Source organism: Staurois parvus, unplaced genomic scaffold (assembly GCF_062004578.1).
Source record: "Staurois parvus isolate SC_StPar_1 unplaced genomic scaffold, SC_StPar_1.0 ptg000375l, whole genome shotgun sequence".
Taxonomy (NCBI): Eukaryota; Metazoa; Chordata; class Amphibia; order Anura; family Ranidae; genus Staurois; species Staurois parvus.
Window position 1 is genome coordinate 334596 of NW_028318171.1, and position 10339 is coordinate 344934.

Sequence of the window (10339 nt, forward strand, 5' to 3'; positions counted from 1 at the left end):
TAAATGGATCCATTTATGGAAACAAATACATACAATGTTTCAACCGCTGCATTGAAGGACAGTCCCAGAACTGTCATTAATAGTCTATTTCTGACAGTTCCATGACATTCCCTCCATACAGCGGTTAAAACAGCTGTATGCAGTGAATGTCCCAGAACTGTCATAAATAGTCTATTTCTGATAGATCTGGGACATTCACTCCATACAGCTGTTTTAACCGCTGTATGGAGGGAATGTCATGGAACTGTCAGAAATAGACTATTAATGACAGTTGTGGGACTGTCCTTCCATACAGCGGTTGAAACATTGTATGTATTTGTTTCCATAAATGGATCCATTTATGGAAACAAATACATACAATGTTTCAACCGCTGCATGGAAGGACAGTCCCAGAACTGTCATTAATAGTCTATTTCTGACAGTTCCATGACATTCCCTCCATACAGCGGTTAAAACAGCTGTATGCAGTGAATGTCCCAGAACTGTCATAAATAGTCTATTTCTGATAGATCTGGGACATTCACTCCATACAGCTGTTTTAACCGCTGTATGGAGGGAATGTCATGGAACTGTCAGAAATAGACTATTAATGACAGTTCTGGGACTGTCCTTCCATGCAGCGGTTGAAACATTGTATGTATTTGTTTCCATAAATGGATGCATTTATGGAAACAAATACATACAATGTTTCAACCGCTGCATTGAAGGACAGTCCCAGAACTGTCATTAATAGTCTATTTCTGACAGTTCCATGACATTCCCTCCATACAGCGGTTAAAACAGCTGTATGCAGTGAATGTCCCAGAACTGTCATAAATAGTCTATTTCTGATAGATCTGGGACATTCACTCCATACAGCTGTTTTAACCGCTGTATGGAGGGAATGTCATGGAACTGTCAGAAATAGACTATTAATGACAGTTCTGGGACTGTCCTTCCATGCAGCGGTTGAAACATTGTATGTATTTGTTTCCATAAATGGATCCATTTATGGAAACAAATACATACAATGTTTCAACCGCTGCATTGAAGGACAGTCCCAGAACTGTCATTAATAGTCTATTTCTGACAGTTCCATGACATTCCCTCCATACAGCGGTTAAAACAGCTGTATGCAGTGAATGTCCCAGAACTGTCATAAATAGTCTATTTCTGATAGATCTGGGACATTCACTCCATACAGCTGTTTTAACCGCTGTATGGAGGGAATGTCATGGAACTGTCAGAAATAGACTATTAATGACAGTTGTGGGACTGTCCTTCCATACAGCGGTTGAAACATTGTATGTATTTGTTTCCATAAATGGATCCATTTATGGAAACAAATACATACAATGTTTCAACCGCTGCATGGAAGGACAGTCCCAGAACTGTCATTAATAGTCTATTTCTGACAGTTCCATGACATTCCCTCCATACAGCGGTTAAAACAGCTGTATGCAGTGAATGTCCCAGAACTGTCATAAATAGTCTATTTCTGACAGTTTTGGGACATTCACTCCATACAGCGGTTTCCGGCAAAAAGTGTATGTGCAGAGTTCCTCTATTCTGCAGATACACTTAGAGGAGCTCTGCAGATACACTTAGAGGAGCTCTGCACATACACTTTTTTCCGGTTTGGAATTATTCTTATTTTCATCCTACTTCTTCTTCTTCTTCTTCATCCTCATCCTCATCCTCTTCTTCTTCTGAGGATGAGGATGAAGAAGAAGAAGAAGAAGAAGAAGAAGTAGGATGAAAATAAGATTAATTCCAAGCCGGCAAAAAGTGTATGTGCAGAGCTCCTCTAAGTGTATCTGCAGAGCTCCTCTAAGTGTATCTGCAGAATAGAGGAACTCTGCACATACACTTTTTGCCGGCTTGGAATTATTCTTCTTTTCATCCTACTTCTTCTTCTTCTTCTTCTTCATCCTCATCCTCAGAAGAAGAGGATGAGGATGAGGATGAGGATGAGGAAGAAGAAGAAGAATGAAAAGAAGAATAATTCCAAGCCGGCAAAAAGTGTATGTGCAGAGTTCCTCTATTTCTGACAGTTCTCTCACAGCTTCTTCACATGTACAGCGGTTGAAATATCTGTATCCTAAATGGAAACTAATAGATACAAATTGTATCTATTAGTTTCCATTTAGGATACAGATGTTTCAACCGCTGTACATGTGAAGAAGCTGTGAGAGAACTGTCAGAAATAGAGGAACTCTGCACATACACTTTTTGCCGGCTTGGAATTATTCTTCTTTTCATCCTACTTCTTCTTCTTCTTCTTCTTCTTCTTCTTCTTCTTCTTCTTCATCCTCATCCTCATCCTCTTCTTCTGAGGATGAAGAAGAAGAAGAAGTAGGATGAAAAGAAGAATAATTCCAAGCCGGCAAAAAGTGTATGTGCAGAGTTCCTCTATTTCTGACAGTTCTCTCACAACTTCTTCACATGTACAGTGGTTGAAACATCTGTATCCTAAATGTAAACTAATAGATACAATGTTTCAACCGCTAAACATGTGTTCCTTCTGTCAGAGAACTGTCAGAAATAGCGGAGCTCACTGCAGGGACACTTTTGCCGGCTGATCGGGAAATGTTCGATTCGCGCACCCGAAGTAGGCAAAATTTCGGTTTCGACACGAATCGAATATTTCCTGAAATTCGACTCGAATTCCGGTTCGCCTAGTTCGATTCGCTCATCTCTAATTATAATTTAGAGTACTGACATTAATTCACAGGAATTGCATGCAGATAAATACCACCACACACGCCACCTAGAAATACTTCTATAATTAGGCTGGCTACAGATGACAAAGGGTATTTATTCACATAAATGTTAGATTGTAAGCTCCACGGAGCAGGGCCATCCTAATCCTCTTGTATTGAATTGTATCGTTGCTGTATTGTCTCCTGTTATATTGTAAAGCGCTGAGCAAACTGTTGGCGCTATATAAATCCTGTATAATAATAATAATAATAATAAATGACCACTGAGTGTTGGGCTAGGCTTAGGGTTACAACAAATTAGCATTGCATCCAATCGGGCTGAATGGTTACAACAAATTAGCATTGCACCCAATCGGGCTGAATGGTTACAACAAATTAGCATTGCACCCAATCGGGCTGAATGGTTACAACAAATTAGCATTGCATCTAATCAGGTTGAATGGTTACTACAAATTAGCATTGCACCCAATCGGGTTGAATGGTTACAACAAATTAGCTTTGCATCCAATTGGGTTGAATGGTTACAACAAATTAGCACTGCATCCAACCGGGCTGAATGGTTACAACAAATTAGCATTGCATCCAATCGGGCTGAATGGTCACAACAAATTAGCATTGCATCCAATCGGGTTGAATGGTTACTACAAATTAGCATTGCATCCCATCGGGCTGAATGGCTACTACAACTTAGCATTGCATCCAATCGGGTTGAATGGTTACTACAAATTAGCATTGCATCCAGTCGGATTGAATAGTTACAACAAATTAACATTGCATCCAATGGTGTTGAATGGTTACAACAAATTAGCATTGCATCCAATTGGGCTGAATGGTCACAACAAATTAGCATTGCATCCAATCGGGCTGAATGGTCACAACAAATTAGCATTGTATTCAGTGGGGTTGATCTACTAAAGGCATATAGGTTTTTCACTTTGCAAGGGAATTTGCCCCAGATCTTAATATCTTCCCACTGGCTATAATCATATGCATCCTCTTGGCAGATGGGCTTTAACGCCGAGCTGCTGCATTTATGCGTCCAAAGGTACTGTTTACTGTGCTGTGATCACACTCACTGCACTTTCTTGGATACACAGAATATAACTGGATACTAACATTTATAGGTAAAGTTGATCCAGGGAATATCCGATTGCCTCTCTGGGGATCAGGAAGGAATTTTTTTTCCTGCAGAAGCAAATTGGATCATGCTTTGCTGTTTTGTTTGCCTTCCTCTGGATCAACTGTGGGTGTAGGATTATAAATTTTTATTTTTTTTTTTAATGGTTGAACTGGATGGACTTTTGTCTTTTTTCTCCCAGACTAACTATGCATCTATGCACGCACCCAGCACAGTAACTAAAGTAAAATAAGAATATATACATACTTGTGATCGGGAGCTTCCAATCATGTGACTCCTTTGACAGCCAATCACAGCGGTCACCTGATCTAAATGCCCACCTCTGCATCCTCTGGGGGGCAAGTGGTTAATGTTCAGAAAATCAAATGAATATTCTTGAAACTAACATTCTCGGCCGAAAATCTACACATGTATGGCCAGACTTAAGTCCCATACACACGAAAGCTTTGTACTAACGATCCGATTATCAGACAATCGGTGCTTGTACGAAAATTTTTATACAATTTTCTTATTGTGTATACGGGGCATTAAGCTGGCTATACACATGTAGATTTTCGTCCGAGAAAATTTGTAAGAGAAGTCATACGAAAATTCTTTGCTCAGTCGATGAATGGATGAATGTCGTTTGAAAATTGTCTTTTGCTTTTAACATTCAATTTTAAAATGAATGTAATTTTTGAACAAGAAGCACATACACTGGCCAAAAATTCTTGAGAAAAGTTCTCCTTCCTGCCCCTTCGAATTTTTCTGTCATTGCCGTCGAAAACAAACATCAATTTGACCCCACTAACAGTTAGAAAATCAAACAAATATTCTTGAAATTAATATTCTCGGACGAAAATCTACACGTCTAGTGCCAGCTTAACTTTTAGAATCTGGTTGAAATCTTTTTTGAATTCGGTTGAAATCCTTTTGATTTCGAACGACTTGGAATTTTGTTGAATCAATTTCAAATTCAGTTGAACCAATTTTGAATGTGAACGAATTTTCTAATTTGGTCAAAATGTTTTTGAATTGAATTAAAATACGAATTACCGAAACGAATCCTGAAAACAAATTGAACGAATTTACCAAATTCACCTAAACTAAATTTGTTAGATTTCGAATTGCAACTAAACACATTTTTTTTTTTGCACGTCTAGTCGGTGAGAACTTATCTGAGAGGCAGAATCTGCTTATTGTTCAAGGAACCCCTAGCAAGCTCTGGAGGAACCCTAGGGTTCTATGGAATCCTGGATGACAAATAATTGGTGCAGGGGCGGACTGACAACTCATGGGGCCCCCGGGCAATAGGGGATCATGGGGCCCCTGTGTCCTTGCTCAAACTCAAAAAAGCCTATGAAAAAGGTACCAGGGGCATCTCATGGGGCCCCCTACTGACCCTGGGCCCTCGGGCAGTGCCCGAGTTTCCAAATGGTCAGTCCACCCCTGGACTGGTGTATGGTATACAGAGACCTCTCTGGGAAAAGCCATCTAAGAAGGTGGATTATCATAAAGTGTACACTTAAGAAATTGACACAGTCCTCCTTCAAGGCATTTCAAGTTTCTAGGATTTTCCTTTTGGCTCAAGCTCAAATTCTGACAAGCTGTTTGCTCCAATAAACGTTATCTGGTGCACGTCCCAGGGCTGACTCATGTGCCGAGTGTCACCTGTACACCTACACAAAATGCTCAAACTGTAATGAACAGCATTCAAGATTTCTGGCCATGTAAAGAAAACGCAAACTCTTACAATTTGTTAATTACAATCGTATTTTTAAAAATTAGTAATATGTAGCTGGCAGCCCAGTTTTATGGCAATGCATTTCTGCTAGAATATTTTTACGTAGCTGCCATTTGTAAAATACTTTATTGTCATAATTCAACATTATGACAATATTTTTTTAAAATCTTTTGATCTCAATGGACAAAAGAGAATATATATATATATATATATATATATATAAAATATATATTTTTTTTAAATAAGCAATAAGATTAAATTTTTTAGTGTACATTGGGGTTGATTTACTAAAACTGGAGAAGGCAAAATCTGATGCAGGTGTGCATGGTAACCAATCAGCTTCCATGTTTTTTTGTCAAAGCCTAAGGCTACATTCACACTAGCTTTGTCAGCAGGCGTCAGACAGGCGTTTGGGAAGTGTTTTTTATGCTTATCAAATGCCTATGAAAATTCTGTACATGGCAGCACACAGTGTTGTTCACACTGAAGCGTTAGTATCGCCTCGTGTTGCGTCGCGGCAAAACTGACGTCTCCTGTCAGGAGGAGTTGAAGCCTCCCATTGAAGTCTATGGTGCCACTCCGCAATTACCTGGCAGGCATTTGCGGTGCGGTTGCGAGGCGGTTGCAGAGTGTTAATACCATTTAACTTCATTATAGGCGATTGTGGTGCAGTTTTAATGCTTGGTAAACGCCTATCATCCACCTCACAACCATGCATGGGGCGTTTGGGGAGCATTTGGGGAGCGTAAAAATGCTTCCCAAACACCTGTCTAACGCCTGTCAAACGCTATAGGGGCGTTTGGCAAGACTTAGAAATTATTATTATTATTATACAGGATTTATATAGCACCAACAATTTGCTCAGCGCTTTACAATATAATGGGAGACAATACAGCAACAATACAGTTCAATACAAGAGGGTTAGGAGGGCCTGATCCTGGGAGCTTACAATCTAGGAGATAAAGTCAAGTGTGAACGAGCCCAAACTGAACAAGCTGAAGTTAGAAGCTGATTGGCTACCATGGACAGCTGCACCAGATTGCACGCTCCAATTTTAGTAAATCAAACCCATAGTGTAGCTGACAGCCTAGTATTTTGGCAATGCACTCACTGAATTTCGGCTACAATATTCTTTAGGTTCCATGCACACTGGGCGTTTTAATAACACTGGTAACATTAGCTCTGTAAAGTCACGTTAAAGAGTTTATCAGCGTTTTTTTCACATTTGCATTTTTTAGAGTTTTTTTGACCAAAAATAAAAAAAAATTTTAATACAAAAAAGTCCAAAAACGCTGGTTTGACACAATCTACCATGTTTTTCCACATTTTTCAGCATTAGAGCATTTTTACAGCTATAAAACTCCTCTAGAATCCCACTAGTTCTGGGTTTTTTTCCAGCCAAAAAACATCCCTGCCAAAAAATGTTGATTACAGTCTGTGTGCATGGACACATAGGATAACATGCTGGGGAGTTTACTGGCTGTAGAAAAAAAGTCAAAAGCCAAAAACAGCAGCTATAAAAATGTCCAGTGTACATGAGGACTAACTCAGAAGACATTATTGTGACCAAGTCAAAAACATAAAATTATCTTTGTTATCCTGATGATGTTTATGCAACACCATATGTTGGGCAACAAGGGAAACGCAAAATGGAGCTCACAACCTGCCCATTGGACATTACTATGTTACACATAGAGGTTGATTTACTAAAACTAGAGAGTGCAAAATCTGGTGCAGCTCTGCAAAGGAACCAATCAGCTTCCAGATTTTTTTTTGTCAACATTTAATTGCACAAGCTGAAGTTAAACCTGATTGGCTACCGTGCACAGCTGCACCAGATTTTGCACTCTCCACTTTTAGTAAATCAACCTAGAGTAGGCACAGGGATAATTAAACTGCACAGCAGTATACAATATCATATGCACAAAGTAAAATACATTTATGCTAGAACATGCAAAAACAAACAATTTTGTATATATTTTAAATATATGAGTAAGTCCTTTCACCAAGAGCAATGTTAAAGTCTTTTTTTGCTATAAACAGGAAAGACACTACATAATGTTACAAACTGAGTTTCTTCCAATAAATGCCATCTTAGCCAGCATTCGCACTTCAACGTTTTGTAGCTCAAAGCTACAAAATTCTCAAACTTAAAATATCAATTATTCTCTATGATGCTTTTTCACACCTGTACACAGCTCAATACCTGTACCTTAAAAAAAGGTCTGATATTTCTTTTGTAGCTCAAATCGGGCAAACTGCAGCATTTTGGGGCATTTTGAATGACCTAGATCTGCATTGGTGCGTGCAAAAACGTGCAATATGCTTGTTTTAATGAGCGTTTACGCACGTTTTAAAGCTCATTCATGTATATCCATGCAACAACAGGTGATGTCACAGATGATAATATTCTCTATTGGAAATACAAAGATAGTACAAAAACTTCTTACACTCAAGCGCTGTAATAAAGCATGAAAAAAAACACAAAAAAATGCAACTCTCGGGGGTGAATGCAGCCTAAGGTGTTTGTTTATGAACCAGCGGTAATAGATCTCTGCTCAGTTCTCCGGCATTCTCAGAGAACACAGTTCTTCTGTGAATGCAGTTCATGAAGCAGTGTAGCTCAGTTCTCCAAACGAAGGGAGAACGGTCTACAAACACTGGAGAACGGTCTACAAACGCTGGAAAACGGCTGATTTTACTATAATCTTGCGAGATTACAGTAAAAGATCAGTTTACTAAGCAGAGGTAAATTATCTCTGCTTAGTTTTCGGTCCCTCCAATTCTCCAGCTCTGGGCTGGAGAATCTGGAGGGAGAACACAGATCACCAGTGAAGGGCTGAACATGTTCTCCGCTGATCTCCTGAGTGTCATAAACTGTGAATGACCAGAGAATAGCTGCGATCCTCTGAATCGCAGCTATTCTCTGTGTCATAAACGGACACCTAAGACAGAACGTGTGTTACTGGCCAGATCTCAAGGAGAAAATAAATTTGAAAAAGCCTAAAAAAGAAAATGTAGTCACCACATTTAAGGAGTGGTAACCTGCAATACAGTGTTTTTTTTTGGGGGGGGGCATTACATTGCTAAAAATTTTAGTAGCAGGACTGAGCTACTAAAAACCTCTAATGTAGCTCCATCCTGTTCAGATAACTGCCATCAAATAGGTACACCGCTTAGTCCTCAAGCGCACTTGACGTTTTGATAATGCTGGTAACGTTAGCTGTGTAAAGTCACGTTAAAAATTTTAGTTTTTCAGCTATTTTAGTATTTTTGCATTAGCATTTCGCTGCGTTTTGCCATGTTCAGTGGGGTTTTTTTGCGTTTTTTAGCGTTTTTTTTTTAGAAAAAAAAATTTTTTTTGTAAAAAAGTACAAAAACGCCAGTTTGCGCCGTTTTACCACGTTCTGCCGTGTTTTTCAGCATTAGAGCGTTTTTACAGCTAAAAAACTCCTCTAGAATCCCACTAGTCCTGTTTTTTTTCCAGCCAAAAAACGTCCCAGCCAAAAAACGTTGATTATAGTCTGTGTGTGCATGGACACATAGGATAACATGCTGGGGGGTTTACTGGTGTAGAAAAAAATGCCAAAAGCCAGAACAGCTGTGAAAACGTCTAGTGTGCATGAGGACTAAATAGTGAGAAATTAAAGTAAACCATGTAGCCTGACTCTTTCTCTGAGCATTTGGAGGATAATTTAGTAGAGTGCCATGAAATGAGTTGATTTACTAAAGGCAAATAGACTGTGCACTTTGCAAGTTCAGTTGCTTCCGAGCTTAGTAAATGAGGGGGAAGCGCTGCTGACATCCATCATCCAATCACGTTCAAGCAAAAAAAAAAAAAGCTGTTTTTTTTTTTAATTTTCCTTGCATGTGATTGGGTGTTCTTTGTAAAGTAAAAGTGCACAGTCTATTTGCCTTTAGTAAATCAACCCCAAAGTAACATTTGCTACAATCGTATAGGCAATGTTGACAATTGTTTTCTTTTTAATAACCTATGCATGTTTAGATGTTTAAATCAAACTTCACTTCACTTTTCTAATTATATTTTTGTAATTCATTAATTAATTCATTAAACATTTTTAAAATGCACATATACACAAAACTGTGTATTGCTGTAAAAAAAAAAAAAGGAAAAGGGAAGTAAAGGGCATTCAAAGACAAGAAGAAAGAAGAAAAACAAACGAGCTAGCTAGTTATATATGAAGTTGTCTTTGCCTTTAGATCTCTTTAGTTGAGTTTACCTTTGCGTTGCTGTGTGTTATAGGAGCTCTGCTGTTGGCTGTCAGTGTGTACAGTTTTCCGGTGTATACTGTATACACTCATATAGTAAGGTGACCTAACAACCTATTTATAAGCCTCCAATGAGCAGGCGTTTCTTCAGCCTGCACAACCCCTTGTGGTTTCCCCATTCTACGTAGGCAAGATAGCTCCTCATTACATAGTTCTTTCAGTTGGACTTCCTCATTGTTTAATGCTTTTTACATGTCATTTCAGTAAAGGTAATCAACCTGTTTTACAACTTAGGGAAGAGATGGCCAGATGGCCAGCCATCAATGCACAATGTGGTCATTTCTGGTAATTGTCTGGCTTGTTGTGACCTGACACTTTCTATTGATTTCCTAGTAGATCATTCAAATTGATCCACCCTGGAAGTATAACCCCTTCATGCCTAAGGGTAAAAGAAATCTAAATGTCTAAGCACAATTTTGCAATGTTGACATGTGTTAGTAAAACCGTACATATCATCACAACTACTTTGCACACCCAGGTGGATTA

General features: G+C 38.8%; 1 protein-coding gene across 1 annotated transcript in view; it reads right to left on the reverse strand.

Annotated features, from left to right (window-relative positions):
• Positions 1–9872, reverse strand: part of LOC149456117 (uncharacterized) — a 32947-nt gene extending 23075 nt beyond the window's left edge. Inside the window, exon 1 of the mRNA XM_089685410.1 lies at positions 9805–9872. The gene's annotated coding sequence lies outside the window, so the exon portion shown is untranslated. The remainder of the gene's footprint in view (positions 1–9804) is intronic.
• Positions 9873–10339: the final 467 nt, after the last annotated feature.